At 39.4% G+C, this 24983-nt stretch overlaps 1 long non-coding RNA gene across 2 annotated transcripts; it reads right to left on the bottom strand.

The window, feature by feature from the left end:
* Nucleotides 1-459: 459 nt before the first annotated feature.
* LOC140602195 (uncharacterized) lies at nucleotides 460-24261 on the bottom strand. 2 transcript variants are annotated; one of them, XR_012005166.1, is made up of 3 exons: nucleotides 24196-24261; nucleotides 2543-2684; nucleotides 460-1465 (listed from the first exon to the last, which is right to left on the bottom strand). It is a non-coding gene; the product is annotated as an uncharacterized lncRNA (long non-coding RNA). The 2 variants fall into 2 exon arrangements; XR_012005165.1 differs by lacking the exon at nucleotides 24196-24261 and adding an exon at nucleotides 12676-12904.
* Between the last annotated feature and the right edge of the window lie 722 nt (nucleotides 24262-24983).

Genomic DNA, 24983 nt, shown 5'->3' with positions numbered 1-24983 from the left:
ACCATTATTGAAAAGGGAAAATATGATATCATATCCAATTCGACTTACAATTTGTTAGGAATAAAAGACCTTCTAAACTCTCAATGTGTTATTTGTGGGTAAGCGCTTGGAAATTGCAGCTTGAAGTCTTTTCTTTTAATCCTATCATTTAGAAACAGGCAAAAATTACAAAAATAAACTCTTTTTTGAAGTGAAACATAAGAATTCTAAGGATACACACAAAAGCAATTTTTTTAAAGATTTAATTTATTTATTCATGAGAGACAGAGAGACAGAGAGAGAGAGAGAGGCAGAGACACAGGCAGAGGGAGAAGCAGGCTCCATGCAGGGAGCCTGACGTGGGACTTGATCCCGGGTCTCCAGGATCACACCCTGGGCTGAAGAGGGCACTAAATTGCTGAGCCACCCGGGCTGCCCACAAAAGCAATTTTTGGTCAAGATTTCATGCATCATGGGCAGTTGACTTTTATGCTATGTTTTAATGTCCATTCACTTCCAAATAAAACATTACAATTTTTTTGTTGGTTGTCAATAGGTTATGCCTTTTCCCATACAATAAAATTCATGAAAATTCAAGAAAATTAAGCATTTTCTAAGTCAAAAGATGTATTTAAATATACAGTGATTAATCCACAATTTATATAAAAACAATACCTAGGAAAGGAATAGGAATTTATACAGTAATCTTAAAGACCCGATCTGAAAATTTTACATGCCTTTCAAATCATTTATCCGATAGGCCACAAATAACATATATATTTTTAATTTCTAAGGAACTTTGGTAGATTATATTTTTAACTGAAAAGTGCTTGAATTAAAAAAAAAAAAAAAAAACTGGGAAACACTGATACACCTCTTTACTTGACAGAAACCAGAGAGGTCACACAGATAACCCTGAGAGGTGAGACCGAAGCAGAGTTCCTGAGAGTCTCGATGCCCATCAGACATTCTTGCTTCCTGCCATCACACATGCACTTCGGTATTATGACAAATGAATTATCAGTTTCTAGACAATCAGTTATGATATTCATCCTCAAACCATACATTTCTATGTCATTATATCTCTGATTGCTTAGGTGCCTCCAAATCAGTCTTAAATTGGACACATTTTGAAGCTAAGATTTAAAACAGTGACCCAGGACCCACTGACTGTAAATTAGCTTTGGACAATCTCAATGTTGAACGATTTTGCTAAATTAAGATTTCATTGATCTGAGTTTACAGAGGTTGAGTATCTAATCTTCAATAGACATGGAATGCTGACTCCCCTTCTCTAATTCTCTGCTAAGAGTTTTCTGTCACACTGAGGCAGAGAGAATGGCCAGATACTAACTTTCATTGTGTTCCTTGGGTTGTTTCTGTTGTCCCAACTCATCACTTTTGAACAACTCTGCTATCCCCAGCTGTCTCTGACGCAACTGATGAATAAACTTCCAAGAACTCAGGATCCCATGACATGGAAAGTCTGTAAGTAACAAAGAATAATTCAAAATCCCTGGACAAAATTGTTCTCTTTGTTAAATGGGCTGCCCTGATAAGCAGGCGAGGAATAGCATTAGAAGGTTGCAGAAAGTATACTATCAAACCTTTAAAATACTTTGTAAAAGTTTTATGTTCGCTTGAACTAGGGCTTTATCTGACTCCCAAACATGATAAATGTCATGTGGTTAAGAAAATCTCATTCTAGACAAAGAGTTTCCACATTCCTTTAAATAACCCAAGAAGGGACGCCTGAGTGGCTCAGCTGTTGAGTGTCTGCCTTCGGCTCAGGGCATGATCCCAGGATCCAGAATCAAGTCCCACATCTGGCCCCTTGAGGGGCGCCTGCTTCTCCCTCTGCCTGTGTCTCTGCCTCTCTCTCTGTCTCCCATGAATAAATAAATAAAATCTTTAAAAAATAATAATAATAAATAACCCAAGAATCCGAAGATCTGCAGCCACAAAAATTAATTGAACAAGGAAGCTAGGGCAGCCCCGGTGGCGCAGCGGTTTAGCGCCGCCTGCAGCCCGGGGTGTGATCCTGGAGACCCGGAATCGAGTCCCGCATCGGGCTTCCTGCATGGAGCCTGCTTCTCCCTCTGCCTGTGACTCTGCCTCTCTCTTCGCTCTCTCTGAATGAATAAATAAATAAATCTTAAAAAAAAAAAAAAAAAAAAAAAAAACAAGGAAGCTAGTAAATAGGGAAAGAGCTTTAACCACTGTGATATCTGCCAATGTGCTCCACCCAATTGGTTGGAAGCCCTGATGTCTGTTATTTCTGAAATTATGGCCAAAAGACACACTTTTCTTGAGCTCTCTGCAGCTGGGCCTAGTGTTCAAGTGAGCTTCTCTAAGCCCATGTGCCATCCTGCAATTCAGGAGTCAGGCCTAATGTCTGTCTCTACCTCCTCCTCTTCTGATCAATAATACCTTTCATTTAAATTCCAGAGCACTGCAGTGGACAGTTTTTCACCCCTCAACAATTTTGTCTTTGTTCTTATGTCAGCACGCAGTTCACGAAAAGCCACCAACATCCCCCTTTTGTGACTTATCGATGTCTTACCTGACAGGTCCTTATGGCATCTCACAAAAATCTGCTTAAAGGATAATATCCCCGAACTGTGGTATTAAGACCAGCACGCCTCTCCATGCAGAGTTCTAGTTCAAGAGGCCAGTTTCACATCTTCTTTGGCTACCGTGGAAGCCTGAAATTCAAAATCTTTATGAAAATATGCCTTATCATCAGGCTTACTCTATAGGTTACTGTCTCTCCATTGCGTAGTAAATACCATGGAATAGTAAAATCTCCCAAGATTGTCTTGCCAAATGAACTCTGCTTCTTTATGTTCCCCAAGACCACCAAAGCCATGACCATTAAAAGAAGTAGGAATGGGTATGGTCACCCTGATATTTGCCACTCATAGGGGTTCATCCTTTGGTATTCCTATCTTGATGACATAGGCGTGAATTTTATATATTATTTGAACCCACCTTAATCAGGGGAGGCCCATGCTTCCTTTTTCAACTCTAAACTTACCTCTTAGGATCCCTGGGTGGCTCAGGGGTTTAGCACCTGCCTTCTGCCCAGGGTGTGATCTTGGAGTCCCCAGGATTGAGTCCCACATCAGGCTCCCTGCATGAAGCCTGCTTCTCCCTCTGCCTGTGTCTCTACCTCTCTCTCTGTCTGTTTCTCATGAATAAATAAATAAAATCTTTAAAAAAAAATTTTTTTTTAAATAAACTTAACTCTTTGATCTTTGAAGTTAGAGTTTTGTTAGAGAAAGCAATAGGACTGACTAAGATTATTCATAAATATCGTGAAATGTCTGGAAGGCTGGGGGGAGTATAGGTAATGCAAACACCATTCTGGAAGTAAAGCCACAGTTATGGAAAAAAGGGAGATTTCAGGGAGCAGAGACTCCCCATAATACAGAAACTACAGAAAACAGAGCTAGAATATGCTTCAGATGTCTGTGAATAGCAAAGTTAATGTCTGTGTATTAGCAGACATTTAAAATTACAGAATAATCATTTTTAGACTTCTACTTTGTCCAGTTTTTCTTCCTTCTTTTCTTTTCCTTCCTTCTTTTCTATAATACAGGATTAGATAAGATAATTTTTTGTTGACTTTCATCATTTTAGGTCTGTTCATGTTTCCTTTTCCTTGATTCCATGGGCAGCAAAATGGATTGCCTTTCTGATCACTAAATGGAAACTTTTTTCATAAATGCAGAAACCTTTTGAGGCTTTCATGAAGTCCAAAGTAAATGAGTTCTTTTATTCCCCTAAAGGCACTTAATAAAATAAAATAAAGTGCCTTTGAAAAATCCTAACATATATTTTGAAATTATACTTCTGTGCAATGGAATATCATTTTTAATCAAAAATTTTAAGGGGCACCTGCGTGGCTCAATCAGTTAAACATCTGCCTTCAACTCAGGTCATGACCCCAGGGTCCTGGGATGGAGCTGCACATCAGGCCCCTTGCTCCCTGCCCCCTGCTTCTTGCTCGACTGGGAATCTGCTTATACCTCTCCCTCTGCCTGCCACTCTCCCTCTCTCTGTCAAGTAAATAAGTAAATAAAATCTTAAAGAAAAAACACATAAAATTTTTCAGGATAATTGTTTTGAATTTGCTATATTGCATACTCTTAAAGCAACACGATTGCCAAATAAATAAAATTATTTACCCAGGCATTTTCAATTTACAAAGAGAAAAACAAGATACACCTTGGATACAGTTGCTGGTAAATCGCTCTGGATACTCTACATTGTCAGTCCATTCTAGCTGGTCAGCGGCTGGCTGATGGAAGGTCTATCTCTCTCAGACAACCAGAGAGGCACCATGGAAAGGCACTGCACTGGGAGCCAGAAGATCAAATATCAGCTCTGCTGTGTCCCTGGGAAAATCTCTCAGCCTTTCTAACTCTCAGTTTTTTCATCTGTAAAATAGGATAAAAATATCCTCTGGCCTGTCCTGCTGGATTATTAGAAGAGTCAGAGAAGACAATGCGTGGGAAAGCATTTTGTAAATGCAAAGCATTAGTAATATAATTTTACTTAACTGTATTTAATATTCTCCTGCTTCAAAGCCACTTTTTCAGAAACTAAGGCAATTAGTTATGACAGTTCACATATATCCGAAAGCTAGATTTGACACAAAAATATCAAGTTCAAAGGCCCAAACCATGTGTCCTGTCCTTAGGCCTCAAAATTATTCAATAATTCCTAATGCTGGGGTCGGCCCTTCAGTGCCTCAGGATGGTGGCAGCAGTATGCCAGTGACACTCAACTCTGTCTGGGGACCAGTTTTCCCCTGACCTCAATCTCACAGTGTTGCAACTGTCATGTGCTAAAAGCTGGTTGATAAGAAAAATGAGGCAGGGTACAAAGACCCGGGGCTCAGATACTCTAGTCAGGTTAAGTCACTGTTGGGAGTTGAGAAACATTTTCAGCTATGGTTCTCATGTTTATTTAAATTGATTTTAGCCTTAAGGTAAACCATTAACCTACTTTAGGAGCAACCAAGTTAGAGCAGCAATGTAGTTTCTCAATTCAGTTATCAGCTGGGCCCACTATGTATCTAGCACACGAATGAATATGTTATCACTTTGTCACCTAGGCATTCAATCTGGGCAGAAGTTATTTTGCAGAAGGTCATAGCCTCATCTTATGTTTGTCTCATCTTTGATGGATGAAGGGGTACAGCCCTATGAGAACATGACTGATTGAATGGAACCAGCTTGAATGTTAGCATCATGACAGCCCTCTCATTTTGGGTGCTTAAAATTTCAGCTCTCAATTTTCAGATATCGAAACATCAGTTTTCTATACATGAACTGATACTTTTCCCTGCCCTTGCCACTTCACAGCCACATTATATCTAGAAGTGACGATATGGGCACAGGACTTTCGGTGTTTCCATTAGCAGGTTGGTTTGCACCTCTAGATAAAGATGTCTGGGGGAGTCCAAATCTCATTTACCATGAGGCTCCTTTTTTTTTTTTCCACTTGCCTTCTATATTGTATAACACAACACAGTTAGACTGCATAGATTCCCAGGCCGAGAGCAAGCAATATACTAGACCAAGTCTACAAGAAGTCAAGCAGTGGAGAAGCAGACGTTTTAATAAAACCTAGGGAACAGGGGTAAAAAAAAAAAAAAAAACCAACTATGTTTTAATTAGTTCTACCTCTTTCAGCCTCCTGATATTTCTACCTCATTACCAAGAGCTTTTTCCAGTAAAAGAATTCATAAAATATTAGACTGCCACTCCCAACAACTTAAAAAACGTATCTGCAAGCAGAATTGCTACACCTATTTATTCAGCCATTTTAAAAAGGTAGGATAATGTTATTAGCAAATTGAGACCTAGTGAAGCTGTGACTTGTCCAAGCACTTTCCTAATCTCTAAATCAGAGATGAGTCATTTCGAGGGTCCCTTGAAGAATATTCTATGCTTCTACCTCAAATGGTAAATGGAAACATACAGCTCTTAATTTAATTGGGGCAAAATCAGTATACCTCTTATAACGGATAATTCTAAAAACTAATTTTATCAGTTCATTTCTCCTAAATGTTTTCTCTTATTCCTAATTATTCTTCTCCTAAATGTTTTCTCTTACTCCTAATTATTCTTTGTAACTGACCAAACGGCAAAGAAAAATCAAATAGATGGCATAGACAAAAAGAGATGTGGGCAGTTAGAAGAAGAAGTTCTGAGGCTCTAATGTACAACGTGGTGATTATAGTTAACAATGCAGCATTGTGTACTTGAAAGTTGCTGAGAGTAGATCTTAACCACTCTCACCACCCCTTAAAAGAGTTAACTATGTGAGGTGAGGGATGTGTTCATTATCTTGATGTTGAGAATCATTCCACAATATATATGTATGTCAAATCATCACATTATATACTTCAAGTATACACAGTTATATTTGTCCATTATTCATCAGTAAAATGACGGGAGGGGGCAATATAGGCTACCTCTCAATATTAAAGCACTGGCCATAATCACAACTCCACACAGTTGCGTATAGAATCTACTGAAAAATTGTCCTATATCTATCTTAAATGCATTGGGCCTTAAAACATTCTGAGTGAGATCCCAGATGTTGTGTGCCTTCTAATTAATGAGTTTATTTAACATCTTTGATGGCTGTTGATGGTTTTTTCAATTCACAGAGTAAGGGAAACACAGCAGTGACACTTTTGTTCCAGAACATTGCGCTACTAGTTGGCCTCAATCCTGACCTAGACAGAACATCTTCAGAGCTGAAAATTAATTTAGAGTCTATTCCAGGTCGGTCCTTGGCATCTTTGCTGAGAAGACCTATTAATGCCAACATCAACAGAAATAAACACAAGCCCATTAAGAATTGGACTAAGACCATCAGTCATTTAACATAAGACAAATAGCAAAGCCTATCAAATCACGAACCTACCAACTCAAAACTGAGTACAAGTAGCAAATCCAAAATGTCACAGTAGGACACAGTGGATTGTTATCCGTTAAAAGGTATGGGGTTTACCCATTACCAACAAACAAGTTAATATGCTATTAAAGAAACAGACTAGGAAACTCTAAAAGTAGTGATTTTATGATACGATTTGAACCAAAAATGCTTCAAAGTAACATATTGTAATTTAGGGCATTTCACTAAAAACTATCCTCTGTACTTGGCACAATTTAAGATACTCACAGAGATACATTTCTGGGTTGTGTGAAAATGTTATTATCCTAAAACAACAGTAAACCAAAAACATTAAAACATGACTAGTAATCTACCAGCTTAGTTTTTTAAATACTTTCAAAGATATACATAGATGGAGACACATATAAGAGTATCTAGTAAGTACAGGATTTTCTTGACAATAAATTCTAGCAGAATGGAGCTCATTTATACTCATTTTTCAATATCTAAAGCAACCATCAATTTAAATTAGCAAACTAAATTATAGAACCATAATGAAAGCATGTCCTTGGTGGTTTATAAATAAATATTTTAGATACATCTTTGAATCCACAGGAGAAGTGGATTCGAAGACTACTTTTCTGGGGTCTGTCCCACCTTCAGAAGGGGCAGGTCCAGACTAAAAGTCTGTCTCATGCAGCTTACAGATAGGGAGGTTAGGGTTTTCACCTAGGCAAGCATTGCTTCTGCTGCAAGGCATACTGGTGTTTCAACGTGTGAGTAAATGATAAGAGGAATGAGGCCAGGACTGGGCAGGGGAAAAGGGAGAAACTGACCCAGCTATAGGACTGGTGCCCAAGGAGGTAGTCGACAGCCAAATGACCAGTCCAGAAGAGCACAGTGATCCTCGCACTTGGCTATAGCAGTCATCAGTATCTGAGATCCACTGAGCAGGTAAAGTCTGGCAAAATGAGGTTTTGAGCACTAGGTGATCTGCTGAAATGGTTGGGTCTGTCACCATAGAACCTACATGAGTCAGGGTCCAGGAGGAATCATCCGTCCTGCTCAGGATGATTCAAGAAGGTTTGATAAAGGAACTATATTCTAAAGGTTAGGACCAAACCACACGGGAAAATGCAGCTAGGCTGTAACCATCAGAGGCCAGAAGGACTGAGGAGTGGGAGCAGTTCCTATAATTTAGAAGCAGATTACCACCTAGAGAAGGTCTCTGACCTTCAGTAGAAGGAGGTAGACAGCTAGAGGTCACCCCAGCAGGAAGGAACTGATAATATGACTGCCCCCATCTTATCTAGTCACTCCCTGGGATCTCCTACCAGGGCTCCCCCTTTGGCCAAACCCAGCGAGAAATTGGAAGACCAGGGTTGGTAAGTCTACATAGGTCAGTATGGATGCAGGGGAGGGGGAGAGATTCAAAGTGAAAAAGAGTGAAGAAGAATCTGGCAGGGCACACAGGAGAATGACAGCACATCTGGGAGAATATTCTATTTCAAACAGCATCCTCCAAAATACGTGGGAGTCTGGGGATGAGGGTCCAGAATTCTGAAGAAAGAGGCCAGCAGAGTGAAACAGGATACTGGAGCCTTAGTCAAAAAAAACTTTTTTAAAAAAGAAAGAAAGAAGAGGGAAAAAAGGTCAGGGGAGGACTCCACCCCCATAGGCAGTCAGGAGGCTAAGCAGAAAACCAAGTCAGAAGTGTGCTGGCACGAGTTATACCGGGGATGTGGGAGTAAGGAAAAGTCTCCAGGCATGCTGAAGGACTGGCTACAGAGCAGAAAGGCTCATTCTAGATCAAATTCACTGATGTCTTTGGCACTGAATGTCCATCCTGCCTGGGTCAGGATGGACATAAGGACAAGTCAGGACTGAGTCTATGAAAGCCCAGTGGTATCTACACCTGAGAGAACATGGGAGTTGTGGTTGGAGAGATGTCCTGACCTTCCGTTGAGGCACTGCCCCTGTCCTAGGGGAGGAAAACTACAGGGAGGAGACCCAGGGGACATGTCCCTAGACCTCACCCTCCAACCTTTTCTAATCTGCGGGATTTCCCATTGGGCAAACCCAGCCGGAAAGCAGAGGACCAAGTTGGCACAGTTCACAGTGGTCAATTTCGTAGGCCATCCAGCAGGATGGAGAAGAGTAAGACAGGATGCAACAGGGTGGACAGGAGATATCCAGCACAGACTTCTAATGTAATCTTGGTGAATAATGATGAGGGCCTCCCCAGGAGATACTTATTAAATACACACACAAAAAAAATTAGTAATTTCACAGTAGAGAAACTAGCAGACTCCTCCTTGGAAAGGTAATCAAGTTGAAATCACTGGTAATGGGGCAAACTGACAGCAGGTGCCTCCCTCCATGATTTGCGGCAAAGAACACACGTGACATCCCTGTATGCCTGCCAGAAATGCATACCTGAATCTGATCGTGAAGAACCTTCAGACTAACCCAAACTGAGGGACAGTCTACAAAATAATTGGCCTGCCCCCTTCAAAAATCTAAATGTCATGAAAGACAAAGAAAGACTGAGGAATTGTCCTGGTGAAGATCGGCTAGAGACAGAGGACATCTGTGTGCTGTAGGTGATACAGGATTTTCTTCTGCTATGAGCATATTAGAGGACAAACTGGTGAAATCTGAACTAGGTATTTAACCGGGTAACAGTATTATATTGATGATAATGTCCCGATTTGGATTCTTGTACTGTGGTTCTGTAATAAAAAGCTTTCGTTTTTAAAAAACATACCATGAGGTATTGAGGGGTAAAGATGCCTCCTGTCTGCTTTCAAACAGTTCAGAAAAAAAATATATAGAAAGAAAAAATATCATAAAACATTAACATTTGGGGAATGTGGGTGAAGGGGATGTGGGAGTTCTTTTACTATTTTTTGCAATTTTTCTTTAAGTCTGAATTATGTCAAAATAAAAGAAAAAATAAAAAATGATGAGAGCTGCAACTAAACCAATAGCAGTGGGGCTAGAAAGAGAGGGCCATACACAAGAATACATGGGAGGTAAATGGAATAAGATTGAAGTGCTGAGTTATATGTGAGGTGTCCACAATGACCTTGAGACTTACGGCTTTGACCACTGCATAGGGCAGATATCACAATTTTGATACTATTAATGTACCTTGGCCAAACAGTCCAAATATCTATCTCTATAACTTATTTATTATATTTCTATTGCATCGACATTGGATTGTCATGGCCAATTAACGATTAGTAGATCCGAAACAAGATCCTAAATTTCTCCATCATCAGTAGTGATATTGAGATTCATTCCTTTCCGCAGAGAAGCCAGCAATGGTGGATTTACCCAGCACAGAAAGAAAGAATGCCCCCAGCAAACGAGTCTTTCTTCTCCAGTCTTCCTTGGGGTATAGGAGTCAGAGATCTTTCAAAATAGCATATGAGTATTTCGAATCCAAATGTAGCTCAGAGCTGTAAGAGAGTGGTTAGCTGGAACTGATGGGGAAAGCAAGCTGTGAGAGAGAACATTCCAAAGTCTTCTACCCTCATGCAAAACATTTTCTTCCAGTCTAGAGTTGAAAAAGAAAATCACATGTCTTACAGGCGTCCATCAATCACGAACAGTCATCGACACAAGCAATTAGCACCATGTCTTTGATCCTCGCATGTGTCCTATTGCAGCACATAAAGCCCAGTTGTTTAAGGCATGATCCACTCAACAAACACACACTGAACACTACCATTGACTTTAGCCTTATAATCAGCGTCAGATAATCCACCCTCCGCAGGAAATCGTGACTTAAGCATATAGCATTACTGCCATATTTCTTAAAATGGCCTAAGTTTTGTGGGACTAATTGTGAATACGGATTTAAGTGTTTAATGAATGTGAGTTCTATCACAGCTGTTTTTGTTACTCACAGCCCTGGTAAGATGTTAATTATAACTGGAATATCCAAATACTGGTGGATTCTATTGAACAGCTAGCAACTATGCCTAGGAAGCTTAGCTGCACCCAGTCGGCACCCAGGCTAAGAAGGGAACAATATTGAGGTGAGTTGAACTAGGCAACTGGTTACTAACTGATATTTTGAAAAGCTCCAAGAAGGCATCATTACCCATAAATCCTGCAGTGTCACCATTAAAAATCCCTGCCTTTGAAATAACCACACTTACCAAGGTTTCCATTAAAGTGTAACCACCCTTAGGTATGTTGATAACACAGGGTAAATCAGTGTTAATATTTTCTATTTATTCTATTTAATATTTTATTTAATCTTTAGCCAATATTAAGTATTGTTAAGGAGGGGGGTAACACAGAGTATTTTGGGGTCTGGCAGTAGAAGAGTTTGAGATGAAGGAGAGAGCCAAGAATAGGGAAGTGCAAACTCCTAGGAGAAAGGAAATCTGCCTACTTCATAGCTTTCGCTAGGGCCAGCCCTGGAACTAAAGTCATGAGTGTATGGGTGTGTTTTCTTTAACTTTGTCCAGCATTTTTTTTTTCCCAAGGCCACAATCTACATCCCCAAACTTGACACAAACACATTGCAGCAGAAGGAGAATTGAGGAACCAGAATGCAGAGACTCAAATAATTACTAAAAAACTCAGAGCACATGCCCACTGACATCATCGTTTAAATGTGGAAAATAGCACCTAAATCATTAAGTAACCCAGGATATTTGCTTACCTTCCCTATTTGCTTACCTCCCTATGACCTGCCATTTCCAGCATTCTCTATCAAAAAACAAAGGGTTTTTTTCTGACTACATAAAAGAACATCACTGAAGTCCGCTGCAGTTTGTAAGAACATCTCTAAGCGTGGGGCTGAAGTCTTCAATTAATTTTCAAAGGACATTTTCTTCCATGGAGATGTGTTTGGGATTTCAGGACTCAAAGCCCTGTACCTTAAGCCTCATTTTCAAGCTGAGCATTCTCCTTTAATTTCTCTCATCACACAGCGTGTGCATATGACAGACAGCTCCCTGGGACCTGTATCTGATCACAGCCCACAGTTCAGCAGGAGGGATCTTCCAAGCCAAGATCCAAAGGTAAACTGTGCATATTCTCATGAACACCACTCTGGAAAAAAACTTATATTTAATCACTTTCAAGTGCTGCATCTCTTTCTCTCTGATAACTTCCAGTTTAATTTTTTCTTTAGTGATCAAAAAAGAGCAAAGAAAAACTTATCATCAGTTTTTCCTAGTACTTTGCCATTGGAACTACATTTCTAAACTTTTCCCACCCTGACTGTTTCCTGAAAGCCAATAAATCCTTAGAAATATAAAGCATATCTGAAACTAATATAACGTTGTATGTCTATTATACCTTAATAAAAAATGTTTTAACTTTAAAAAATAAAAAAAGGGAAATGTAAATTTTTGTAAAATCCAACAGAGTCCATTTCTGGCCAGGTCCCACATATTTAAAATGGTGTGACACCTTCTATCTCATAGGATCAGGGTATAGGTGAAATTATATCACACATATTGATTATCTTGCACATAGCAGATAACTTAGTAAATGGAAACTGTTATTTTCTAAGACTGACATTTTTAAACTTGGCAATTCAAAAGCAGGATAGAGCCTGATGCTGCTGCTGCTGAAAGACGTCACTGATAACAGACTGTCTATGCCACTTTACAATGTACAATGCATTTTTATACATGTGACCACACAACACCCCTGTGAAGTAGCTGGAATAGTATTGTTGTATTACTTTCCTAATGCTGCATAACAAACTGCCGCAAATTTAGTGAGTTAAACAATGGAAATTTATCATCTCACAGTTCTGTAGGGCAGAAATCCAACGAGGGTTTCATCAGGCTAAATCAAGGTGTCGGCAGGGCTGCATTTCTTCCTGGAGGCTCTGGGGGAGACTCGGTTTCCTTGCTTATTCAGGTTGTTGGAAGAATTTAGTTCCTTGCAGTTGCAGGACTAAGGTCCCCATTTCCTTGCTGGCTGTCATCTGAGAGCTGTGCCAGCTTCTGCCGGCTGCCCCATTCCTTCACTCATGCCTCCCCCCTCCACCACAGCTAGCAACATTAGGGTGAGTCCTTCTCAGATATCCTGCTGCTTCATCTGTCATTTTTCTGATTTCAGCCAGGAAAAGTTTTCTGCTTTAAGAGTTTACGTGATTAGATTGAGCCCACTTGAATAACCCAGGAGCATCTGCCCATCTCAAGGTGCGTATCTTTAATCACATCTGCAAAGCCCTTATTATCATGTAAGGTAAAATACATACAGGTTCCAGGGATTTAGGACACAGACATCATGGGCAGGGGGTGTCATTAATTTGCCTTCCACAGTTCCCATTACCCACATTTTATAGAGAAGAATGAAGATCAAAGATTTAGATAAGAGACTTGCAAAGACACAGTAATTAGCAAAGAATGGCTCAAATCCCAAAATCATTTTCACTCCAAACCCAAGTCAGTGTTCTTCCAATAGACTATTTTGTTCTGAAAGGTAACTCAGCATTGACCCTCTTGCATTTTCTCCCCCTTCCCCACCCACATGTAAACCCACACTTCCATTAATTGGATTTTAGGCTGGCATTCTTGAGGATTTAATGCACTTTCCAAAGCTTTGTGGAGAAGCCAAAGTTCAGATGCATTCCTACTCATTTTGTTGTGATTTCTTTCCAAGGCTTATACCATGTTGAAAGGATTATTTGCCAGCAATTGGTTTCCTCTACAACTGTAAAATGTTTCCTGATTGGTTGAGTGCTAAAGGAAGGTTATATCATGGTACGTGTGGGTCATTTCACAACAATTTTTCTCAAAAGTTGTACTTAGAAATTCGATACCTAAGTGTTTAATACTCATTTAGAACAGTTCCAGTCACTTTGCATTTCCTAGAAAATAATATCTCTAGCCTTTTTTCTTGTTAGTGGAGTTTAGAAGCATAATTTAAATTTATTTTAGGGACACCTGGGTGGCTCAGTCAGTAAAGCCTCCAACTGTTGATTTTGGCTCATGTCATGATCTTGGGGTCCTGAGACCGAGTCCCAAATCAGGCTCCATGCTCAGTGTGGAGTCTGCTTGTCTCTCTCATTCCCCCTTTTCCATTCATGCTCTCTCTCTCTCTCTCTCTTTCTCAATCTCTCTCTAAAAAATAAATAAATAAATAAATAATTTTTAAATAATAAATAAATTTATTTTAGTGTGATTTTAGTCAACTAGTAAATATTTATTAAGCACATTACTAAATACAGAATGTCAGTCAGTAACCAATTCAAGGGAGTATATGATTAAGTGGCAAACTGTGGGGCCTGGATTATACTTTGAGAACAATCATGTTTCTGAAATACAAGAAGACTCTCCTGTTTAGAAACAAGAAGGTGTTCCTTAAAGAAAGATGGACAATAAGTTCAAGTTGGTTGTATGTAGAACTTAAAGGACTCTTAAAGCCTGGACATGATCATATGTATACAAGAATAATCATAAAATGAATGTTTTTATCAAAAAAAAAATCCTGAGAAGTAAAAGTCATTAGCTTAATGCATTTTGAAATAAAGTATACACATTTATGAATTCCAGAATAAAACCAGTAAAACCCCCTTTTTTTTAAAAGGACCAGGCCTCAGAGTAGATGCAGGACAAAGAGACTTTAAGATTTTTGAGATTTTGAAGAGGAATGTGGGATTTAAGAAAAATTAGTCTAACAAAATACCTAGTCTGAGCTGTAAGGATAAGAAAGTAAGAACAGGTAAGCAGCTAGATGCTTTCCAGCTATCTAAGTCTGTGATAATGAAGGCAGTGTAATCTTACAGTTGATGAGCTCTGGGAGCAGACAGATGTTGGTTTAAATCCTAGCTCTGCCACTGTTTGCATTTGGGCAAGACATTTGATTACTCTAAGACTCAATTTTCTCAACTGTAAAACGGGGATGATAATCCACCTCAAGGAATTGTCATGAAAATTAGTTAATATGATATCTAAGAAGCATCTGGCACATAGAAAACGCTCAGTTTTCTTGTAGCTGTCGTGATCATCTTGACGATAAGAAGGATAGCAATGGAAATGGAAAGAGAAGGGACAGGGGTCATTTTGAATGCAGTGTGATGAGGACACGGTAAAGGACTCCAGACTTTCTGACCACAGCTGAATTATTTAGGAAGTTGGTGGAGCCTAAAACCTGGCTCCATCTAGACCTTCACTCCAAATCATCAGCACCAATCAGTTCTATCCACATAAGGCAAAATATAGTGAGGACCATACTCAGAAGACTTTGGATTTCACAGCATTGTCCAATAGAACTTTCTACAGTGAAAGAAATATCTTTTTTCTTTTTTCTTTTTTTTAGAAATAGTCTTTATCTAAACTGTCCAATATGGTAGACACTAGCCACACTAGCCACATGTGGCTATAGAGCCCTGGAAGTGTGGCTAGTGCAACTGAGAAACTTATTTTTTAATTTTAATTTCATCTGATTTGATTAACAAATCTAATTGTAATTCTATTTAAATGGCCACAGGTGGCTAGTGGCTACCTCCCCAGGCACTAGCATACCTACTATCACATCGCACATGGTTAGTATTCAGGATTTAAGGAATCCTGAAGTGCAGGGATGCTGGGTATCATTGGCTAGTGGCTATGAGTACAGAAGATAGGTTTGAAGGAGCTTTTCAAAAGTAGGAGTAGATCAGAACAAAAGCTGAGTTTATGATCATCTCGGGACTAGAAATTTCAACTCCTCATTTTACAATTCAAAGGTAACTACTGAATATGCCCACATTACCCAATAGTTTACCTACATTTGAAGGATAGGTAGAGGAAAGGAACTGAGGTAGGTGATAAGAAATTATATGGGAGACTGTGAAGACAAAAGACCACCTTCCAATCAGAAGACATTTGGGTCCATCCGCTCGTCTCAGTCTCTGGGTACAAATAGCGCTAATGGTGAAGGAAAGGGGAAGTAGTTTGATTCCACTTCTTCTTTTTACCTTCCCAATCTATTCTACTTCACCTCCAAATTTAACACTTTGACTCATTGCTTCCCTTCACCTTCCACAGTGGTGATAACACAGAGAGAAACAGGCATTCTGGGAAACTTCTTTTGTCTTTTGTAAGTAGAAGAAGCAGAACTGGACAGATAGAGAAATTGAACTATGGTTGGCAGTTGACACAAAGGCTTCAGCTGATGTTTGGGAATGAGCCCTGAAGCCAGAATGGCCCTGCAGAGTTGTCCTGAATTGAGGCAGAGAGGCTGGTCCTCTGAATTCCCTCTGGCCCCAACATCAAGTAAGTCACTGAACACAGGCTGTCCCTAGGAAGGAGTGATGGACTTGGACAAGGCAGCTGCCTTGGGCAGGGGACATGCCCAGAGAAAGAGGGAATTCCTGGAGAAGAAACTGGCTGTTTGTCTCAGTAACCAACGCTCCCACCCCCCAAGAGACAGAATGAGACCATAGGGTGGGCTGGGGAGGGGGGTCCATCCGGGAAGTGCACCACGGTGGTTGCTGAGGGTCTATCCCTGGTTTTGCCATCAGCAAGGGAACATGAATAATCCACTGAGCTTTCTTAAGCTCTCATTTCCTTATCTGAATGCAAAGGAAGACGCAGAGCCGAGCTCTAACTGATATATTTGGCACTCTGGCTTTTTATTTTAAGATTTATTCTGATTTTCTATTTTATTTACAAATTTGCAGTTTTTAAAATGATATTTTCAAGGCAGGGCAGAGAGGGGAGATTTATATGGAAATTTTTCTGATTTTCATAGAAACAGATGGTTCTATCAATGTACTGCTTCATTTAAAATAACCTCAAAGTCAGTACTTAGTTTCCATAAACTGAGGATTTCTGACTTTGTTTCATCACTCTGCGTCTTCACAAGTTATCTGAGTTTCACTCAGCTACCTAGCTTTGTCACTGTACTGTGGAATCCACCAATTCACCTTTAAACAGTGCATGCACATGCACACATGTACACACAAGGACCAACTTTCACCGACAAAGCTAAAAAGGACTTAAGGATACAATCTTATCAATGCCACTGTGATTGGGTAGGACTGCTTTTATTTTTTTTTTTATTTTTTTTTTTAAATTTTTATTTATTTATGATAGTCACACAGAGAGAGAGAGAGAGGCAGAGACACAGGCAGAGGAAGAAGCAGGCTCCATGCACCGGGAGCCTGATGTGGGATTCGATCCCGGGTCTCCAGGATCGCCCCCTGGGCCAAAGGCAGGCGCTAAACCGCTGCGCCACCCAGGGATCCCTAGGACTGCTTTTAAACCATCCCATCCTTAGATGTCTCCAAGGAGCTCTTTAAGATTGTGCTCTATCCTTTATTTAGTGATCAACAGTCCTCACAGCAAGGAAGTTCTTTTTGATATCTAACCCAAATCTCTTCTACTGCAATTTCAAACCATTTCCTTTTCCATCCTTACTGAGTTAGGAAAAGAGCTGGTAATCATTGTCACCTGCTTCTTATAATTTTCATATGTTTAACTTCATTAGAATTTATTTATACCCAAACATTCTCCCCATATGACATTTTATCCCACTTAGCTAATGTCTGCTTTTTTAACTCTTAAGAAAAATCATTTAGTCTTTTTTAGTGTATTTTCTAGCTGCTTTATATATTCCATAAACTATGGAAACTAAATTTAATGAGTCTTTAAAACACCATGAATGATGAAGTCTTTGTTATTTGGGGGGTTTGGCATTGTTACAATCTAACCTGGGTTAGCTTTCACATTGCCTTACACTATCCCTACATTAAAAATGTATATCAGATTGTTTAACCTCAAGGAAGAAGCAATTTTCCCACAAGACCTATTTATAAAGTAGGGTAGTATCTTCCCTTATATGGGAAGCTAACGTAAACTATTAATGACATGTATCAGGTGCAAAATGTTCTCAGTGCTCTTTCCAAATCATGTTTAAAATAACAAGACTTGTTTTGTCTATTAGAATTCAGTTCTGAAAGATAAACATTTTTAAGTATTATTAGTTCAACAACAGAAGTAACTGTTTTCTCTGAATGCAGTCTTCATGACATCGTTGGCTACTGTGGATCTCTTAACATTGTTCCTTGCATGCCACAGTCCGGTACATGTAACATCTTTCCTGATGTCTACAGAATCAGAAGGAACAATGTAGAGAGCTGCTTAACAGATTTTTTTTTTACCATATGAAGTTAAAAAAGAATTACTCACACAAAGGTCAAACAAATCTCAAAGTTTATATATATATATATATATATATATATATTTTTTTTTTTTTTTTTTTTTTTTTTAAGATTTTATTTATTCATGAGAGACACACACAGAAAGAGAGGCAGAGACACAGGCAGAGGGAGAAGCAGGCTCCATGCAGGGAGCCCAATGTGAGACTCAATCCCGGGACTCCAGGATCACGCCCTGGGCCGAAGGCAGACACTTAACTGCTGAGCCACCCAGGTGTCCCCAAAGCTTATAGTTCTTTAAAATATTTATATTTCAAAGAACATATGAAGAAAGTATAAACAAATTATAATTTACTTTCTACCTGATATGTCAAATGTAGAGACAGGAGAAACATTTACAGTGGTTTTCAGATTTTATATGAAGTATAAATTGTACAGTCACATAGAAAGTAAGTATATCATATATACTTGGGTTTTAGGATACAGCCTCCTTTTTTTTAAGATTTTATTTATTCATGACAGACAAAGAGGGAGAGAGAGAGAGAGAGAGAGGCAGAGACACAGGCAGAGGGAGAAGCAGGCTCCATGCAGGGAGCCCCACACGGGACTCGATCCCGGGACCCCAGGACCACGCCCCAGGCCAAAGGCAGGCGCTGAACCACTGAGCCACTCAGGGATCCTCTACAGCCCCCTTTTATACATATCTGCTTAGTAACTTTATCACCTCTTTCTAAAAGCTGGCTACCAACAAATGCATGTCAACCTGAGGATCTCATGACAGTGTAATTCAGGTAACCTCTGGTCAGTAGGTATGGTAACTAGCACCTCTGTCTCTAGAATTCATATGGCCTGACCTTCTCCCAATTCTGACTGATGAGCACTGGGCTGACACATCTGATGCTGCTGTTAGAAGTATTCCACATATGCCCTGCTCCATATACTGGCTGAAAAGGGCAGCTAAACGGTTATGCAAAATCCCTTTGCACAAAAATATCATCCCCATTTCCAACCAGTTGTACACTCAGATATGTGAAGAATGCTTTATACTATGGTGGTAGGTGTTTATATGCATTAACTGATTTAATTACATGAGAAACTTTCGATGTAAGTACTATTGTCACTCTTCTACATCTTAGAAAATTAATTTCAGAGAGCCACACAACCGGTAAGGGGCCGGTAAGGGGCAGACACAGAATTTAAATAGGTATTTCTGACTCCAGTGTACAAGTGTCTCCCATAATTCTCTGAATATCTCCCCACCACCATGTTTAGGGAGGATAGTTTGGTAGTTCAGAGTAAGGACTGCAGAGTTAAACTGTCTTGGTTCAAAACCACTTCTCAGTTCATGCCCTACTTAGCATTTCTAAGCTTCAGTTCATTTATAAAATGGATCTAATGATAGTATATTAGAGAGTTGATAGAAGGACTATATGCACTAATAAATGTGAAGTGTTTAGCATAATGCTTGCCATGTAGTAAATGCCATTAAATTAGCTATTATTATTATGATTATGATTATTATTATTATTATTTTTAGCATGCAACAAAAAGATGCTACTGAAAAGCAAATGAAATACAGGGAAGAAGAGGGATAGTAATACATTAATTCAATAGTCCAATGTACAGTCTCAAAATTGGTAACTAGTCACTCAGGAGATCACAGGGAAATGGAAACACTGAGCAAATGTGTTTGACTATTGGACAAGGGAGATGGAAAAGTGCTACCGTGGACAATCACTGCAGCGCAAAGCACACCAGAAGCCTAGGGAAGGTTGAATCGACAAGAAGAAAGCACACAGGTTCTGCTTTAAATTTTTGCTGGAAGTCAGTTCTACTTGTATTTTATAGTATGCTGTTGTTGGCAGATTTGTAGCATCATTTTGGTCCACTCTGTTTTAGATATAACAATTGTCTTATGTTGACTCACTAGTCTCCCAGAATGCCTATTTAGTAAAAAAAAAAAAAAAAAAAAAAAAAAAATCCTCTTTAACTCAGGCATACTAACAGAATTTTGAACATCACCATTGATTTGTATTTAACATTAAATATGTGGGGGAAATAATTATAAGACTACTTGGAGCTATAAATGAGACCTCTATTAAATCTAGGCCTTAAATACTCACTAGTTCATAATTTGGGTCAAGATCTGGTGTCTAATAAAGTCTGTACTATGTTTGACAGCATTCCAGATATCCTTTATTCTTCTTGATTTGCCTCTCGACTTCTTTATTTAACATTCTACTTCTTTGTCAGTGAGTGCCTCAGAGGACAGTATTCCGCCTAAGTAGCAGACTTCATGGCAGCTTTCAACTCTGTACTATGCCTGCTACTAAGATCTTAGAACACTCGAATGATCTTGTCACATTTTTAAAATTAAAGTGTTGGTAGCATGATCAAAGGCTGGGATACCACTGAGAACTCTACCCAGGATTGAATCTGACTCCGACTCTCTGTACATACTAGTCACAAACATATAACAAATTTTATCAGTTTGCCATTCACCTCTATGTCGGGAATTGTATTATGCAGAGGAAAGGGTCATGAAAGTTACTATTTATTTATTTATCTGAGTAAAGATGAATTCATTTATACCTTCACTCCTCTGATTATTACCCAGAGAAATTCAGATTTCCCACTACCAGTCCAACCAACCAACTACTATATCAGAACACTAGGAACCTGCATGCCTACTTCACAGCACAAGGCCGACGGGAGTACACCATGTTATCATAAATGCTTTGGTGAATTCTAAATGGCGTCTAATATTCACCCCTTTGCATCCTTCTAGTAAAATAAACCCTAATACTGAGTATGCTATAATTACACATGTGTTTGTTAATTTATTAAAGATATAATATTAATTTAATCCAATTTTTGGAGTTTATAGTAAGCCCCACTCAGTGGTTATCATTGTGCTAGCACTTTGGTAGATACAAAGAAATAAAAATTAAGATATTCCAAGTGTGTATGGCTATCACCATTTACAAAGTATTGACAGTGAAAAAGTTTCATTTGTCATACATAATAATCCTGTGTGCTAGTTTGAGTAGGATCAATGTTATTTTCCTCATTTTGGAGATTAGAAATCAAAACCGACTAACCAAGGGGGGAAATGTTGCAATAATTTGCCTAGAATCTTAATAAGTTGTAGAACTGAGACCCAAACTTTGGTCTTCTGTCTCAAAAAATAACATATTTTCTGCTCTAAATTGACCTATAGGCTCATCACTGTGGTAAGAGGTTCACAGAAATGTTCCTTAAAACCTCTTGAAACAAGACAGACAGTAAATAGAACATAGTTGCCTGAATGAAAAGATAAGACAACAGACTTTCATCAAATTAGTAAGAAAAATCCTCGTGGCTTCTTTTAGTGGAAAGGAACACTTTCCTAAGAGTTGGACTTTTCATGGGTTCAAGGGCTTCATGTGTCCCTAACATGTGTAGAGGCAGATGAGGAAAAGCCTGGATTCCATGTGTGGCCAGCACAGATGAAATCATACCATTTAGGCATTGCCTTCTGGATAGGAGACACCGACCAGGCTGCCATGCCAGGGGGGTAGAAGGCACATATTGGAGAGTAAGGTAGTAGTGGTAGACAAAGCAGAAGAGATGAAAAGGTTTCAGGAGCTTTATGTCAGGCAAGAAGTTTGGCCCAGATCCAGCAAATCACACTGAATTGGAATAAAGGAAAAGATAACCCAGCAACATGGTGTCAGATGTATTAGAAGAGCCAACAACATAAGGTAGGCACAGTGAAGCTTCACATTAGAGATAACACTGAGTCATTGATAAAGAACCCAAAGACTGTTTGGTACATGGTGATCCGTATGTGCTGAGTGCAAAAAACAAAGACAAATGTGGTCCCAATGATTGTAGTTACTTGTATCAATGATGGTACCATTGACTAAATAGGAAAGCTAGTTTGTAGAGCTTTTTTTTTTTTTTTTTTTTTGTAGAGCTACTTTTGAGTGTACTTGGGAGCAAAGGGAAGTGCACTGATAATGTTTGTAAAATGGTTTTCCTTTTACTGAAAACAGGCTATCTCTTGTTTCCAAGAGTTTCTTTGAATTGAAGATGGAGAAATGATTGAGCCCTGATTAATTTGAATTTTTACGAGACATTGTACTCCCTACTATATCCTTAAGAGACAACCCTGAGGCATATTTTGAAAGTTTTAAAATTTGCAAATGACAATGGTTTCAAGAACATAGGGACCTGACCAAGTACCCAGAGGCTCTGCATGGAACTATGTATCTAAGGATTTCTTCTTGCAGAAGAAAGAAGGAAATAAAGTCACAGATACAGGGACTAATAAGCACAAGCATGATATATGCAGGCCATCTGAATTTGTCTTCCTTTCCACAGCCCTAGGGAGCCCTTATAATCACCATCAAAAGGATGTTAATGGTGTGGAAATGGAACCTCAAAGAGGCTGAGTAAAGTCAGTGTGGATGGCAGAGTGTGGATTCAAACCTCAGTCCTCTGCTTTATTTATTTATTTTTAAATTTTTTTTTGTATTTGGAAAAGAGTATGGTTCTTCCTTAAATACATGATGAAAAAAGGAAAAGGACCTGCTATAGAGAGTCCTTGTAAAAGAGAAAAGGAAGAAAAGGTACAAGATAGACCACTGTCTCTGAAGAGCAAAATCATATGTAGAAAATGGGAGTAATTTTAAGGTAAAATAATAAAATATAAGCTGGATGCATTTACACTGAAAGGATATAAGAGAAAGATGCGTTCAGTTGTGTAAATTGTTTTTAATCTCTTATGTGCTGACACAGAATCTAAAAATGATCTCATATCCTGTGATAAGATTTAGAGTACTTCCTGAGGTCAAAAAAAAAAAAGATGAAAATAAGTGATAAAATGTCTTAATCTGAAATTTTAGTATTTTCCATATTATTTGGAAATTGGGGACGATTTTTTCTGTGTCTGAGTGTCAGATGCCATAGTCTGCCTCTCTACCTCAGCAGACGTGGTCTTTGCCAGCACTTACCTGAGGGCAGGGCCATCATCAACTCTAAGCCTTGTCAGGAAATTCAAAGACAGAAACTCAAGGATCTGTCCACACAAATGAGCACGCTTGACCCGCACAATGCTGATGTGGGAAGGAGTTAGGGATAGTTGGGGCTAGGCAGGGAAAGATAAGGGAAAGGCCCAGAGTTGGGCTCCCATAAATCTGTGGGCTCCCATAAACCCCAAGGACACCAAATGGTCCAGCGTCAGGCTCCTATCCAACCCAACCCAAGGGTTTCCAACAACCCAAGGCTGTTTCCAACCCAAGGAAACAGAGATAAGACAATAAAAACAGAGAAGAAAGTAAACTAGGCTCCTAGCTCTGAGGTGTTAGGGAGTATCTCCCCTTGGTGATTACCAGACAATCCTAGAGATGAGATTCACCAGACCCCCCAACCAGCCATTTGTCAATCACTTGAGGCAGCACAATCTCAAGGCCTTGGGGTCCCTGGTTAGGTTCCAATAAAAGGCCAGTCAAAAAAGCCCTCAGTGGCAACCCTGTCAGAATCCCTCTCACTCCTGAGAGCTTTCTCCGTACCTTTGCTTAATAAACTTCTATCGTTTTACTGACTCTCCTGTGTCCCCAAGATTCATTCTTCAACTCCGTGAGACAAGAACCAAGCTCTCCTGTATCAGCACCACGGAAGACAAAATGGTTCTTTGCAATGGATGAATCACAACATCATAGGAACCTTACCACCAAAGAGCCTGACTCTTCTTCAACTTGCAATTCTAAAGTAATCTCAGAAGCACAAAAGATTTCAGTGAATGTGGGAATTAGAAGAAATCCTTTCCGATAAATTCCCTCACTGGAACTTCACTTGATTTCAGCAGCCCTCCACCTTGGCCATGCATCCGAATCACCTGTGAAACCTTATTCAAAACAAAACAAAACAAAACACACACACACAAAAAAAAAACCCTTGCTGAATCAGAAACTCTGAAAGTCCAGTCCAGCCTTCTTTGCTTGGGTGGTGGGGAAGAGCACCCCAAGTGATTCTAATACACAAGCAAGATTGAGAATTCTGATATAAGCGATACGAAAATGGTTCGTGGTTGAGCTTTCTCCGAAAAGAATTAGTTAGGATATTGCCCTACAAACTTTAAAAAAAAAAAAAGTGCCCCCTGATAAGGAGAACTGACCACTAAGAAGGGTTACCTCGGTTTCCTTGCTCCACGAAACAGCTGTCGCTCCACATTGTGCACACCTCCGGGCTATTCCCCTTTCAGCAGCTGCAGTAAATTCCAAGCATATTTCCACTGCAAACCAACCCAACCTTTGAATCTAAATCCCTCCAAGTCTCTCCTAAAGTTTAACTGTAAATGCTCACTTTGGTTTAACTTTCCATTTGCCTTATATTAGTCAGCTGGTATGGTTTAAACATTTGTAGATAGAAAAGTTCAGATAGGATCCATATTTTATTGCAGTCAGACGTTAACTGGGTTGCTCATGCTATCAAGTATTTGACCACTGTGGACAGTTGAAAGTAATTGCTGTTGGTAGATCTTGGCTTCTTTTCCTTTGAAAAATGACCGGGGCACATAGTCAATATTTTTTGGGACTCTACTGTTGCTGGACACTGTGATATGCACTGGTGATACAATAACACCCTTCATTTGCTCATATTCTTTTTTTATTTTTAAAGATTTTATTTATTTATTCATGAGAGACACGGAGAGAGAGAAGCACAGACACAGGTAGAGGGAGAAGCAGGCTCCAGGCAGGAAGCCTGACATGGGACTCGATCCCAGGTCTCCAGGATCGGGCCCTGGGCTGAAAACGGCGCTAAATCGCTGAGCCACCGGGGCTGCCCAATTTGCTCATCTTCTAACAGGAAAGCATTCGTTTGACAAATGTTTATTGAATGGGAGCAAAGTTGAATAGGATGAAATCTCTGCCTTCTGGGACACCATGGTCTACCTGAAGAGGCGGACATAGGCAAAAAC

This window comes from Canis lupus, chromosome 13 (assembly GCF_048164855.1).
Source record: "Canis lupus baileyi chromosome 13, mCanLup2.hap1, whole genome shotgun sequence".
NCBI classification, from domain to species: domain Eukaryota; kingdom Metazoa; phylum Chordata; class Mammalia; order Carnivora; family Canidae; genus Canis; species Canis lupus.
Note: the sequence above shows the minus strand (reverse complement) of the source record. Positions and strands in the feature narration are given on the sequence as shown.